This window comes from Puccinia triticina, chromosome 8A, assembly GCF_026914185.1.
Source record: "Puccinia triticina chromosome 8A, complete sequence".
NCBI classification, from domain to species: domain Eukaryota; kingdom Fungi; phylum Basidiomycota; class Pucciniomycetes; order Pucciniales; family Pucciniaceae; genus Puccinia; species Puccinia triticina.
In genome coordinates this window covers 4647463-4663101 of record NC_070565.1, presented here as the reverse complement: position 1 = coordinate 4663101, position 15639 = coordinate 4647463, and positions in this window count along the sequence as shown.

Below are 15639 nucleotides of genomic sequence, written 5' to 3'. Positions count from 1 at the left end.
AAGAATGCCCATATGATGTTTCAGAACAGCACCAATTGACCACTAATCAACAGAAGATATTGAAGGGCTTCTGACATCTGTATGACATTTGTGGAATGTATGTCCAGGCCCTTTCCTTTTTCCTTGGAACCCTTTTGGCGCGTACGGGCCTGATGCAGGCCCATCCAAAAAGCCTCCCCAACAATGTGCCCCTAGGGTTTTTACTCAGTCTGACACATTTTATTTCTTAGCTGAGCATATGCTTTCTTAACCAAGGCTACTCTTTCAATGGGCCCAGTGGGCTTTGTGGGGGCCATGTGGGCCTCATTCAGGCCCGTCCAAAAAATCTCCCCAAAAATGTACCCCCATGTTTTTTATTCAGTTTGACCCATTTCACATTTTAGCAGAGCATGGGAATTCCAAACAAATACTACTTTTTCAATGGGCCCAACGGGCCTGTTAGGGGCCCATGCGGGCCTTGTGCAGGCCTGTCCAACAAATCACCCCAAAAATGTGTTGTGACATAGTCATAGTACTTGACTGCGCCACATGTCACAGACTTGTAGATACACTATATAGTTTCTCTTTCCTCTCTATGATGTGAAATCTATTGATTCCTTGAGCTCTCCATCCAACAGGTTATGAGCTTCTCGCCGGAGTAGCTCAAAAATCTTTCAAAACAACTTTACCCATCATTCACACCCGTAGCCGGCATCAGGACGAGTCCTATTCTAGTAGTTTCATAGAAAACAAGTACCGTAGTCATTCCAGACGAGCAATCGTAGTCCGCCGGCGAGTCTTCTCTCTTTCTTCTTTTTCTTTATCCAACTCCTATACATCCTCCACATCAGATACAAACAAAATAAATAAAAATAAAATAATAATAAACCAATAACAAAATATTTTTTTTCTCTTCTCTTCAACCGATTATCCGACTGAACTCAACCTCGGAAGATTAGTTCTCTTGTAATCCCTAGTCTTGTGTGGTAACGCTTGCGGGTAGATTCTTAGTTTGCTACTCTTTAAGCAAGCCCGTGGTGAATATCCTGCAGATATTTACGTTGGACTGATCACCCATAGCCACGGTGCCGCTGAAAGAGCAGCATTCTTGGTTTAAACTTTGCGTGTAGCCCAGCAAGTCAGGTTGTGGTTCTATTCAACCTTGGACCACCTACGCCGACCGTGGACAACTTCCATTTTTTTTCTTTTTCTCTTGATTCTATCCTACTCTCTCAACCCCAGACTCACAAGATCACTTCTTGTCACCTCAAGCATCATGTCGGATACCAAACTACCGCCTGGCCGCCTATACCCAAAACCCAAACTCGGCACAATCCCAGGACTACGGACTGTAGACCGCACAACCCCAAAGAACCCAACAATCAAAAGCGTCCTTGGCCCACAGCTTTCGACGAATGACCTCTTCCGACGTCGACTCGGACGCATCCCCTCCTCTGATTCCCATGGAGAAGGTCCCTCTCTATCCAACAATAACAGGCATGACAGCGACGAATCCTTTCTCCTCAACAACGGCAAAGGCAAAGGACGTGAAGCGTTGGACGACTTACCCGAGGAGACCACCTTCCAACCTTGCTTGACTGGCCGAGCCATTGGATCCTTGTCCAACAACTGGCGACGCACAGAACCGCCTCCCCACGTTAATCCTGCGCTGCAACCTCAATCGCAACAGACGGGACAAGTCGATCTCAACAGTCTCATCGCCGAGATGCGCTTTCAACGCGAGCTGGATCAGGCTCGTTTGAACAAAGACCAAGCTCGGCGAGAAGAGGATCGAGCCCGCCGGGAAGCTGAGGAGGTACGCACCCAAAGACGCCGTGAGCTTGATGAATCAGCCAAAACATCAGCCATCATCAACACGGCAATCAATAAGTTGGACCCGGATGACATACTCAAACCGGACGGATCAAATGTCAGGCGCTGGGAGGATGCTCTTTGCCTCACGGCCTTCAAACAATTCAATAATCAGCATTTTTTCACACCGAGCGAGGATTTGATTGTTGACCCCTATTTTGAGACAATCGCTTGTGGGATTATCCACTCTTCAGTACATAGTGATCTATCCTACAACCTCGTCGATTTTGAAAACTCGGCTGCAGTCTACGAACATTTACTGTCCAAGTTTTGCATCATCAACCGCGCGAAACAGCTCCACACATGGGAAATTTAAAAAAAAATCTCACTATCGAACTATAACAGTTTGGCCAAAGCAATCGCAGCGATCGACCAGTGCACGAGAACTTTCAGGGAGCAGGGTGTCACACTCACGTGGGACACCATCGTCAGCTTTGTCTTCCAGGGCAATCTACAGGACCACCTCGGAACAGTAGTTGATCGGAAAGTCAACCTTTTCATGGAGACTCACAATTTTGAGCTACCGTTGGCCGGAGACATACTTCGCTTCTGGGAAGCCGCGCGCACTGAACACCGTTTGGCCAAAGAATCGGGACGATCAGAATCATCCGCTCTAGCAGTCGATCTAGCTAGCCAAAACGAATCTAGCCTTTCAGGTGTCGTTTCAGGACCTCAGGAAGAATCAAGCGTCTCCGTGATGGCTCTGGACAAACCCCAACACTGCTACATCTGCAAGCAAACAGGCCATTTTGCTCCGAACTGCCCGACCAGTCAAAAAAACAATCAACCTCTTCGGACCATGCCTCACAGGCCCACGGGTCAACAAAACTTCCCTCCCTGCTCAATCACATACAATTTTGATCGGGTTCCCTACATCAAACCAATTCAGCCGGACTCCAGAACAACTACCTCCAAGCCTACAACCTTTCGCCAGCACAACACGCCTCATTCAAAGCCAGCTGATCCCAACGCCACCAAGAAAGCGGTTGAGACCAGACAAATTAATCCTGAGCTGTTCGCCAAAGAAGAAGAAGAGGCGGAGTTTGTTTTTGAGAACGAGAACCTATCCGCGGAACCCTCAGGCCATTGATTCAATCTTTGCGAGATGACTGTCAATTGCGACGGCCAAGAAGTCATCTGGGACTCTGGGGCTTCGGACAACGTCACCGGGGATAGGTATGCGTTGTTTGACTTCACTCCGCTAGCTCAACCAATCGCTGTCAAAGTAGCGACTGACACCGCCTGCGATTTCATCACAGGTACGGGTACTTTGAGATTTGCAGGGATGAACAAAACGACCATTAACAGTTTAACATTAAGCAGACCGCAGCGCCCACCAACAAAAAAAATGGCAGCATTTCTCCCTTCCTGCACCCAAAAACAAATTACAGGTCCCAATACACCTGGATCGCTTGGCTCTTTAAGCAATTGGCGCCGAGCAAGAGCCAAGCGATGTCCAGCAACCATTGAATCGCTGCCTCCTTTTATAATTTTCCCCTCTACTTCAACTCAACCCGGACTCTGTTACTTAATTTCCTTTTGCCCTCCCACCTTTGCCCACATCCCCGTCCCCTTTTTTCGTCCATTGCCACCTTTTCCAAATGCAATCGATCACCCGAAAATGGTTACCTGATATTCTTTTCAGAACTCCTAAAATCACTCCAAGCCATCTCCCTAGCCCTTTTCCGGTGTGCCTCTGAGTCTTCCCGGACGCAATTGATCCCACAAAAAAGGGAAACTGAGTTTCTTTACAGAAATCGCGACTTTATTGCGCTGCCGGGAATGGATGCTTCCCCAATTTCCTTTCAATGACCCAAACTTTTTCCACATCTTAACACCTTTTCCGGCACCCCTCCGAGAGTACTTGGTTGACATCCATACATTGTTACCCTATAAAAACTCCAACCCAAAATATTTTTTGATTGCCTCTCCCGCACCATTTATTTCCCACTCCTCTCGCCCCAATGGTCCCAACAGTCAGCACATCTATCCCACTACTCAAATGTGCGGATCCATTTGGGGGGAAATGTGTAGTTTTCTCAGGGGACTTTTGACAAACTCTTCCTGTCGTTGGAATGGAAGAGTGTCCTCCGTCTTCCCACTCCACATTGAAGTCTTCCTACTTATGGTCTCAAGTCAAAAAGCACGCCTTAACTATGAATATGCGACTCAGGCGGGGCAAGGATCCTGGTGGCGATACTGCTTGGTTTGGGCAAGAACTCCTCGATCTTGGGGAAGGAAAGTTACAAGCCGGCTCAAACGAAAAAGTCCAACTGAGTACAATCAATGTCACTTTGGCTACTTCTCCAGAGGACTTAATTCGCAATTCGGTTGAATATTTATATAAAGACATAAAAAAGCAATGTCGGAATTTGCGGGAGGATTACATGGAATATCTCAGTTCACGATGCATTCTCGCGCCGCTGAATAGCGATTCTTGGGCACTCAATCACGCCGTACTTCAAAGGATGAACGTAGAGGTATCATGCTCGACGTCAATCAATAAGCCCGACGATGAGGCTTTGGATTCTTTGCCTGAAGAAAGTCTGAATAAGCTCAACTTCCCCGGCTTCCCCGAGCATAAGTTGTCTTTGGCAGTTGGTATGCCAGTAATGTTGTTGCGTAACTTGAACATTCCCCAGGGCTTGTGCAATGGGACTCGGTTGATGGTGACGCGCTTAACAAAGTGGACAATGGGCGCGACAATATTGACGGGCTCACATAAAGGTAAAAAATTGACAAAAATAACTCTGCGGTACGAGGGCGAAGCGCAGGCTAAAATTTCGTTCTATCGGAAGCAATTCCCAGTAGTTGCATGTTTCTCTATGACCATTAATAAAAGTCAAGGTCAAACTTTGCAAAATGTAGTTCTTCTTCTAAAGTCTCAGGTCTTTGTTCATGGTCAACTGTATGTGGCTCTGTCGCGAGTGACATGTCCTGAAAATTTAGCTGTTTTTCAAATTGGGTCTACTAGGGACCTATTTAATGTAGTTGGAAAACATGTATTGGTTTAGACTCTTTTGTTAAGCTATGTTAAGTACTGGTCCCCATGTTGCATCAAGTTTTCCCGGATGTAATTTATTCTGTGTCTTCATGATTTCATCACGATTGCGGGCCTTAGCCGTATTCCGGTTGGAGGAGCCTGCCACCTCATAAGGTACCGTTTTGGTACGTCTCTTAAATTAATTGTAAAGGAATTTAAAGCAGCGGGCACGGGGCGGCGTAGCCGCCCATAAACGCTAGTCGCTGTTAAAAGGGTTTACTACTGTGAGCAAGCCCGATCAACTCTACTATCAATAGCTGCATTCAAACAGTCTAACGCTCAGTTTTGTGTCAATGGGAATTTTGACTCAATTGATTTGATGACTAGCGACGGCAAGGTACTATTGCGGAGCAAGTTTGATCCCATCAAGAACACCTGGCCATTAAAAAAACCAATACGGGCCTCCTCATTCTCTAGTTCTGATCAATCTTGTAATACAGCTTTGAATTACAATATCCATGCCAATAATATTTTCAAGTCTCCTGATCACATTGAACACAGCCAGTTCACCTGGACACCTGAGGATTTGACGCCAGATGAGAAGACTCTTCTTTTTTGGCATAGACTTTTTGGCCATGCAAGTCTCCGCAAAATTAGGCGCCTGGTGAAGCTTCAGCTAGGATACGGTCTTCCTCAGACAATGCCTATGGGCTCGATTAAATGCCCGGTGTGCTCCATTTGCAAGGCAACCCGGACCTCGCGGTTAGGCCCCTCAAGAAGATCCCTAGAGCGACTATCAGTGGTATGTGTTGATTTGATGGGTCCGTTTGATACACCAACCATGACTGGCGGCAAATATGCGTTGACCATTCAAGACGCACATACATCATACAGCGAAGTGAAGATCCTCAAGACGAAGGCTGATGCTGCGAACATGCTGATGCAAACCATCAAGCGGTGGGAGAATCAAACAGGGTCCAAACTGAAGATACTACGGTCGGATAACGGAGGTGAATTTGATTCCAAAGTTTTTGCCGCTTTTCTGAGCGAGAAAGGTATTGTGGCAGAGCGATCTCTGCCATACCATCATTTCCAGAATGGGGCTGCTGAGCGATACAATAGGACTGTTTCAGACATGGGCCGTAGCATTCTGTATGACGGCGAACTGGGTCGCAAATTTTGGGGATACACGTTCATGTGGTCAGCCTGGACTCTCAATCGGATACCAAACAGGGTTACAAAAGAGAAAACACCTTACGAATGTTTCTACGGGGTGAAACCACAGCTGGACCGAACACGGGTTTTTGGATCACACGCGTACGTTCTCGTGGCACCCAAAAAGAGAAAAAAGCTAGACAACCGGGCAGTCGAAGGGATTGTTGTTGGTCACCTTGAAGAATCAAAAGGGTGGACTTTCTGGCTTCCATGGTCAAAGAAGCTTGTGTCGTCAGCGTGGGCAGATTTCGGACGGAATGCTCTGCCTTCCGCTGCAGTGGTCCCGACCCAGACTCCCGAGCCAGTAACAAACTTGCTGAAATTGAATGACTTCACCGAGGAACAGAAAGTTGAAGAACAGGAGAAATGTGTTGACTCGTGCTTGGCGAATTGCACAGACGACTCAGATGCTATCCCAACAACTTTCAAGGCGGCGATGAGATCCAAAGATGCAGAACATTGGAAGGCAGCAATAGACACCGAACTCGAAAACCTACGCAGGAAAGCAGTCTGGAAAGTACGGCGTCTGCCCCCGCAGAGACGCAAACTGGGGGCACGATGGGTCTTTGCAAAGAAGACCAATAATGATGGGACCATCAAATTCAAGGCCAGATATGTAGCGAAAGGGTTTAACCAGAAAGAAGGCACTGACTATGCGCATACTTTTGCTCCCACGGCGACTTTTACGTCCATGAGAATCCTCCTGACTATTGCAGCGCGGAACAATTGGCCCATATACAACTTCGATTTCGTGGCAGCTTATCTCAACGCGCCCATCGATGAAGAGGTCTGGGTGGAACCACCAGAAGGCCTAGACGTGCAATTTGGAGAAGCATGCCTGCTTCAACGCGCCCTGTATGGAACCAAGCAAGCAGCACGCTGCTGGTGGAAGCACCTGAGCAAGACACTTGCCGAATTGGGTTATGTCTCGAGCTATTACGACTCCAGTGTGTATACGCTCAGCAACGCGCAGGACAAATCGATCATTTGGGTCCATGTAGACGACGGCATCGTCACTGGATCTTCCGACGAAGCACTGAAACGCCTGGAAAATCAATTGAAAGGGAGTCTTGAAATCAAATGGTCTGAGGGACTGACGAGCATGGTGGGAGTCAAGATCAGACAAACAGCAGACGGTTTCGAGCTGACCCAGCCAAATTTGATTGAGAAAATTCTGCGAGAATGTTGGGACAGTGTGACTTCGCACAACACACCTCTTCCTGAAGGCTACACTGCGAACAGTGATGAATCGTGTGCCGGCATCAATAGCAAGGACTACCTCTCGACTATAGGAGGTTTAAGCTACGTTGCTGTTGGGACGAGACCAGATATAGCATTCAGCGTGAACTATCTGGCCCGTTTCTCGTCCCGTCCATCAACACTGCACTGGAAGGGGCTTCGACATCTTCTAGGATATTTGGCGAGCACGAAAGAAGTTTCCCTGCAAATCCACCCGAAGGGCAATACTCCTCCGGTAGAGTGTTTTGTCAACGCTAATTGGGGTGGACCAAGCTCTAGATCCACGTATGGCGTAATCATCCGCTTGTACGGCGCGCCAGTGATGTGGGTCTCACGCAGATTAGTCACCGTGGCCAGCTCAATGTGTCAGGCAGAATATATGGCTTTGGGACACGCAACCAGGCGCGCGTTGTGGATCCGGAATTTGTTATTCAACATCATTGGCGGGAATTTTCAAGTTTGGATTCTATGTGATAATCAATCTGCCGTAAAGATTGGCTGTGAAAACGCGTCGAACAAAAGGACGCATCATGTGGAACGTGATTTCTATGTAACCAACCAAGCACTTTTTGAACGGAAGACATCTCTCGAATGGATCCCCGGCAAGGAACAAGTTGCGGACATTCTCACTTATAAGGCTCTAGGTAAAACACTGCACGAAAAATGTGGAGCGGCTATTCAAGGTTTTATCTAATTTCTTTTGTTATCTTCTTTTGTTTCTTTTTCCTTTCCTTTGACCTTTTATCTCTTACTTTCTATGTTTTCTGTTTACTGGTGTCTTGTCGAGGGGGGGGATGTTGTGACATAGTCATAGTACTCGACTGCGCCACATGTCACAGACTTGTAGATACACTATATAGTTTCTCTTTCCTCTCTATGATGTGAAATCTATCGATTCCTTGAGCTCTCCATCCAACAAAATGTGCCCCATTGTTTTTTACTCAGTCTGACGCATTTTTATTTTTTTGGCTGAGCACGCTCAGTTTGCATTTTTTTTCAGTACAGAGTGATTTTTTTTCAATGATTTTCCCAACCTCAAACTTTGAGTTTTTTTTTTTTTTGGGAAATTTAATTATCCTTGAAGTGTTCTGCAGGCATTCATCTGTGCATCCCCCAATAAATCCCCCATGGGGCTCCTGGCCGACACCCATGCAAAAACACCAATGAGCTCTCTTCAACGGATGTGGGTCTTTTTACTAACTTAGCTAATTTCCCTCCTCGGGGGAGTGCAGTGACCTCTGAAGGAGGGACTTACGTGCTAAGCCGACTCTGTTGCCTGAGAGCATTTCAGCTTTTGGTGGGCAGTTTTTCATAATCAATCTCACACACTCGTCTCTGAACGCTTTTCCTTCTAGTTTTCATTTCTGGGACCACGCAAGCGGTCCCCATGTACCTACTATTTCTTTTTGTCTCCATCCCATCAGCTGCCTTCACTATCCTGATGTGTAGATTTTTTATTTCCTCTTGGGCATCACACTTGAATTCCAGGCACTTCCACACATTCAAACTGTATTCAGTGCTGAAACATACTATACTGTTTCAATGACTGTAGCCCATGAGTGCATGTAGACATTCAAGTAGCAATGGTTCTTTACGCTTCTTGATTAATCATTTCAACTGCTGTATTTCATGCAGAATCTTTGTTCCATGAGATGTGGCAGTTGAGACAGGATTTGTTGTTTCAGTCTCTTTGGAGGAACAAAATTGGAAAACACACAATTAACCAAACATTGAAGGCCCTCACAAGTTCAAGAAGGAGACACAGAGATTCTCCTGGATAAGCCCCTCATTCTTTTGGGTGACTTTGTAGTCACCCAATAAGAGATGGCAGCCGTACAGCAGATTGAAAAAAAGCTCCATTTTCCTGCTGCTCTCAGGCAAGAGGGGCGACATAGCGCATAAGTCCCTCCTTCAGAGGGTCCCTGCGGGAAGGCGTCCCCCCTTCACATAGAGAGGGACTTAGTTAAGTTAGGTCTTTTTACTTGTGTGCAGGAACTATTTCCATAAACATCCCTGTACTCTTCCAGGAGAATTGAAAACAGCAGTGTGCTAGATACAGCTCTGGTACAACATTGTCCTGTAGTTTGATAAGTATGCATGTAATTTGGTGTGGTGTATACAGACTTCCTGGATTTACCACACATGTACATTTGTATAATCAATCCTTGAATCCTGAAGTATCTGCAGGATAGTACAGCCATTCCTGAAAAGCTTGCGGCTGCGTAGGCCCAAATTTTGGACTGCTATTTTCAGCCTCAAAGCCTGTATAGCCCCTGTATTACAGGCTGCATAAAGTAATGTGATTGTAAGAAAATCACTACTTTCTTTGTTTTCAACTTTGGGGCCTTGAGGGTTGCACCATTGGAATCCTGGAGCAATTTTACACTGATCGGACACTTTGCCACATGCCCCTCCCCTGCCCTGTGGCCAGCGCGGCACCCTTGTTGAGCCAAACAGCCGCCTGAAGTAAAGAATGTCAATTGGTACCCGTGGCGGGTACCACCCACACCCGCCCTGCACCCGTGAGGCGGTGCCGGGTGCGGTACTAGGTATGTGCTTTTGGCCATAAAGCGGTGTGGTACCCAGGTACCGCCCACAAGTACCGCCCATCACCATGGTCCCACAGCCAGGTATCCTGTGAAACTTTCAGACATGCATGAAGATGTTGATGTTGAGCGAGCTTTTAGCTGTGGCCGGGATTACATACTTTCAGACATGCATGAAGATGTTGTTCATGTTGAGCAAGCTTTTAGCTTTGGCCGGGATTACATGCCATCAAAGCAACACAGAAGACGACAATAGCAACTGGTCCACAATCTGTTGTGTTTTCTAAATCTAATCCAATGAGCTGGCACGTCTTCTTGCTTGTATTGATCACCGTCTTATCTAGTGCCTCTGGCGCACCTGGAAAGCCGGAAACCAACCATTTTGTGAGTGAGGGAGGTGTCCCTCTGGCCTGGGACCATCAAATCTGCCCTATGTACACACAGACGATTGCCACGCAGTCCTCACTCTCTGACTTTGCCATCATCCCCATGCCCAATCACTGTGAGAATATCAGCTCAGGCAAACGGCGCAGCGCTCATAAAATGAGAGAGCGGCCGGGAGCTACAACAGCTGCGGAATCTGGTAAGCAAAGCGAACCATTTCCGCAGTCCAAAACAGCAGCGCAGAGTCGTAAAACTGAAACTCCAATATATGGTTTATGCAGGTCCGACTCCAGCGAGCCGAAAAATCAAACTTGCGGAGAATCCCAAGAGCAAGTCACTTGCAGAAAGAATATCCGAAGCTAGCGCCAAAGGTAAGCGGCTGAATAAACTTCTGACAAGCTGATCAAGATGTCGAGCTAATGCTGCATCCCGATATTTTCCTTAGACACCGTTGCACAGGAAAAGACAGAAAAAGCCGATTCCGCTCAGAGAGCAGGAGAGCAAATCGGTAAGTGACCCTGTCACAAAGAAAAGCCAAAAGATTGAAACAAAAGACTAAAAAGAGCAAAACTCCCCCGTTACATGAACCAGACGAAGTAGGAGCGCTCAAACGTCATTTCGCGGAAGCTTAGCAAACTGGACAAAGAACCCAACAGGGCGAATCTAGTAAGGACAAATGTCCTCTGAGAAAAGGGAGCACGAGAAGCTGATATAGCAATCAATTGCCGCAGCTCGAGCAACTTAGCCGTGGAGAAAGAGATAACTTTCTCTAAACCTTTCCCTTCCCCCAAAGTTCTTCTTTAAACAAGCAGCGGTCACTTCGCCTGCTTTTAGGTAAATACTCCCAAACAAGACTTCATTATTAGAGAATAATGTATTTAGAATAGAGTTCTAATTAGAAGCAATAAATTTTTAGTCTTCTGAATTCTTTCAATCACCGCCCTAGTCCACTCTGCCGGACATTCAACGCGACAAGCCTGGAGATCTTGATCTCAAAGTTTAACAGAAACTTCAAGGATGAAAGACTGGCCAGGCTGTTCAAGAATGTGATCTCAAAAATGCTCAACAGTACAATTAGATGGTTCTCACCTGAAAAAAGTGACACTGAAACTTATATACAAAATTCAAGAAATGGGCCTGGCGGTACCCGTGGTACCCACCACCGGTACCGCTGGTACCCGCCAGGCGGTGCCAGGTGCGGTACTAGGTACCAACTTTGGCTGAAAACTCAGGGGGTACCCTGGTGCCAAATGGTACCAGGGTCTACTTTGACATTCTTTAGCCCGAAGGGATTTTGAATGCCTGTAGTACCAACAAAGGGTAGTTACGCTACGTGTAACGCGTAGATAAGGGTAACGTAACAGAATTTTTGCCCTTATCTACGCATTACGCGTAACGGCGACGCGATTAAGTTATCGCACCACATTAAGCCTTTTTTTTTATGCTTGTTGCGTTATCTGGGCGCCCAGAGCCCTTGAGAACGCGCAAAAAATGAGGCTAAAAAAGCCTTAAATGATCTGTTATCGCGTTATCCGGGGGATAACGCGATAACGGGCCTCAAAAATGAGGCCCGTTACGTTAGGCGCGGGGCCCGAAATAACCCCGTTACTAGTAAAGTAACGGAGGGCCCCAAATAACGGGGGTAGTTACGTTACCAAAATTGTGTGGATAACGCAACGTAACGTAACTACCCTTTGTTGCCTGTACAGTGAAGTTGTACAGGCCTGTGGCTGAAATAAAAAAAATCTTTTTTCAGCCTTGAACCCACAAGCTTTTCAAGAATGGCTGTAAACAGGATTTCATCAGACATAGTCAACCACCCTCAGCTTGCCAAAATGTCAGTCCTGCAGGCACAGCTGATGCAGCAGGGGGACCCCAATGTGCAATGGGCTCTGGTGGACATGGGAAGGACAGTGAAGCGGGGGGGGATGGGGGGAAGGTGTCAGAATGTTTTGGAGGAAAGCAGAGGTTGTAAAGCTTGCAAGTTGAACACAAAACCTTTATTATGCATTGTGGGGGGGGGGGGGGGGGGGGGGGGGGGGGGGGAGGGGGGACAGTGCACTTACCAGATAGGAAATGGCAGTGTTACTAGGGGGATACACACTGTAAAATTGTGCCCATATTTCTTTTGGACACTCTCAACCAAGATTGCCTATTGGAAAGCTTTGTTTGATGCCCATTGGACACTCGGGCTGGAGGGTCCAATGGATGCTGAACGTTTTGGACTGTCAAGATGTCCATCAGACACTCTCAATTGGGAGTGTCCAATGCATGGCATTTGTTGATGTCCTGCAATGTATAGTTTTGAGGGCATCACTTGGATGCTTGCAGAAGCATCCAAGTAATTCTAAGCACACCTCACTTCCGCTGGATGCTCTGGCATCCTCTGTACGCTTCTCAATCAGAAACGTCTGCAGTATACAGCATATTTCCAGAATGATGTCCTGTCATAAGATTAAGCTCTAGCTCTGCCATTCATAAGATTCATTATCAATATTGTTGAAATGATGGCTCCAAGTTGGAGGGAGGAGAGAAAAACAGGCCTGAGGAAAAAAGCTTGAGGCCAAGAACAAAGCAAAGAATCCCACAAAGGGGGCTAAGCTGCTAGCTTGTGAGGAGTAAAAAGACTCCTCACTACAAGAGAATCACTGGGCTCAGGGAAAAGGCACAGAAAACTTATGATTTTCCATTTCTAGTCTGTTGGGATACTTAAGCTATTAAAACTGGGGGACAAGATGTGGGACAGAAGGTGGAAATGAATATTATCTGAAGGGAATGGATTGAGTGAACAATGAGTGAAAGGGAAAGAAAAGAGACAGAGGTGTGAAATTCCAACAAATACACTACAGGTGCACTCTGACGTCTAGCCGACGTCGGCGCTTGCGTTGGTGAACACCCTGCTGACCCCGCACTAAGCCAACGTGGGATCGACGTTGGGGTGAAATTCGTCGGACGCGTCAGCATGATCCCGGCGTCTGAAGGGGTAGTCGGATGGCTCCCAGCGTCGAACTGAGCAGTCGGTTTGATGCCGACGACAAGTGGGATGTGTACCCGACCTTTCTGGCGGGTGGGTTTTACTGGCCCCGACGGCAGCGATGGCAGCCAATCCCATCCTCATCAAGCAAAAAGGACCACCACCCGCAGGAGTCGAGCTCACTACCTGAAGCATGGGATGGTCACATCACATATGCCGCACAGATACCACTGTACCAATTACACTTTAGAGTGTAAGCCTGTACAATGGTATACAATCGCACTCTAACCCCTTACCGAGCAAAACCTTCCTGAAATTTGTGGTAAAGTTAAACCAGCTGGTTTATTTTTTATTTTTATTTTTTCTTTCTGTGTATAATCTGCCAATACTCTTGCAGATCATTGTGGTATAGGTCAAGGGTCACTTTTTTCAGGTGATTTCTTGACCTTGCCGATGGACAGGTCGGTCCGACTGAGCAGGAACCAGTCAGATTGAGCTGTCTGAAGGCCTTGTCAGACAGGTTGGCTTGTTTACTCAGACCGCCGACTGGCTGACAACCTTTCGGGCGAGCCAACGCTTGTGCCCCACCCGTCGGGACTGTTGGCTCGATCCATGCGCCGGGCCAACCCTGATGACCAGCGCATCGGCATGGTCAGACTGACCTTCCCGTCGGCAAAGGTACTTTGGCGTCAATTTACCCCGGTTAGACTGGTCAGGCTGACCCTTTGGCGTGTCCGACGTCGCGCCCGGTCGGCCTGACCATAATCCAACGCCGGGGCAAAAACGACGTCGGCACCGCTCAACAACTGGAGCCGTAGTGTATTCATGCTCAGCATTCATCAAGATTCATTTTCCTCAAGTCTCTCAAGAATTTCTGTTCTTAATTCTCTTCCCTTTTTTTTTATTTGGTTTTTTTCTCTTTTTCTCATTCTTGGTCCTAAGACATGGCTACCACCACCCCAAAGAGGATGACAATTTTCACACATTGCCATGATCAATACATTGCTATTACATAGGTCTTACCTGGTCTTACCACCAAGCATAACCTTGTGATACAATCATGTAACTGATATTTAAACTTGTTTTTACTTGTTTAACTGATCCCATCCCTCCATACTCATATTGCACACACATCCTGGAAGTGATTTTGGACAAGTGTCCAAAATCACTATTGAGTACCCTGGCTCTACACTGGAATGATACAAGTAAGAGAAGCTTTAGAGCATGACAAGAAGCACACATTGCCTTCTTCTTTGGGGTGGTGCCGGGTGTTTGAGGAAAGTAACACCAGGAAAAAAGAATGATCACTTGCCAACAAGTGACATAGCAAAGTAAAAAGGGGCCTTTGTACTTTTTGATGTCACTTGCAGACAAGTGATCATTGTTTTTTCCTGGTGTAAGAGGGTTGCTTGAGGAAAGTAAAGGGTGTCTTTGAGGGAAGTAAGATACATGTAAGATTTGTGTTAGAGGAATGTTAGAGAATGACAATGTGCACTCATTGCCATACTTTTTGGGGTGGTGTATGTGGGTTTGTTAGTTGATTTGCCGGAATTGGTCTTTTTCTCTACTTGGTTTTGGAAGTTATTTTTTCCTATTTTTTCTCTTCTTTTCTTTGTTTCTGGTTTGATTGTGTATTTAGGTATATGGAGTCCAAATTCAGCACTGTTATGGTCTAGTCTAGGGAGAGGAAGATGGAGCCTGGGGTCTGGGGTTCTGGGGGTTCTGGATCCAAGATGGTAGATTGCAGGATGAGGAAGAGGCTTGGATCTCCAGCCTCTCAAACCTTGAGTATGGTCCTTGACATGTACGTGTAGTCTATGTACATGTGAGTCTGCGCTGCGGAGACCACGCTACAGCTCATAACAAGCACAAACTTGGAGGATGGAGGGCCATAGCATCTCATGTGATCCAAGATGGGGGCTATGATCAAGAAGATTTTTCAATCCAGCTCTGATTCTAGTCATATAATCTCCAAAAAAACATACCAACAACTGCCTACAAAGATTCCTCCTTTGTTGTACCTCAAAAATTACCAACCAAACCAGCTATCAACTTGACTCCTCTGATATCATATTTGAGATATTGTTGAATATGCAATTAGATGCTTCATGTCATTCTCTCTGGTCTGGACCATTTTGCCATGAGGGCATCCAGAAGGCTTAATATCCCCTCTAGTGCTGAGAAGAGGCGTGAAAAGTTTTGTATTTACCAATAGGGATCCTGATTGCCACCCCTCGAACATCCCCGGTCTCAATAGCTCAGTTGGGAGAGCGTCAGACTGAAGTGACACAGTGCAATCTGCCTCGTCGTTCGCCATCTGAAGGTCCAGTGTTCAAGCCACTGTTGGGACAATTCTTTTGCGCAGTCGGCTCATGAAATTAAAGGCCGATGATGCTTTCCAAGTATCCTCATTGTCAGTGATCAGATTTCCCCCCGCTCAACACAAG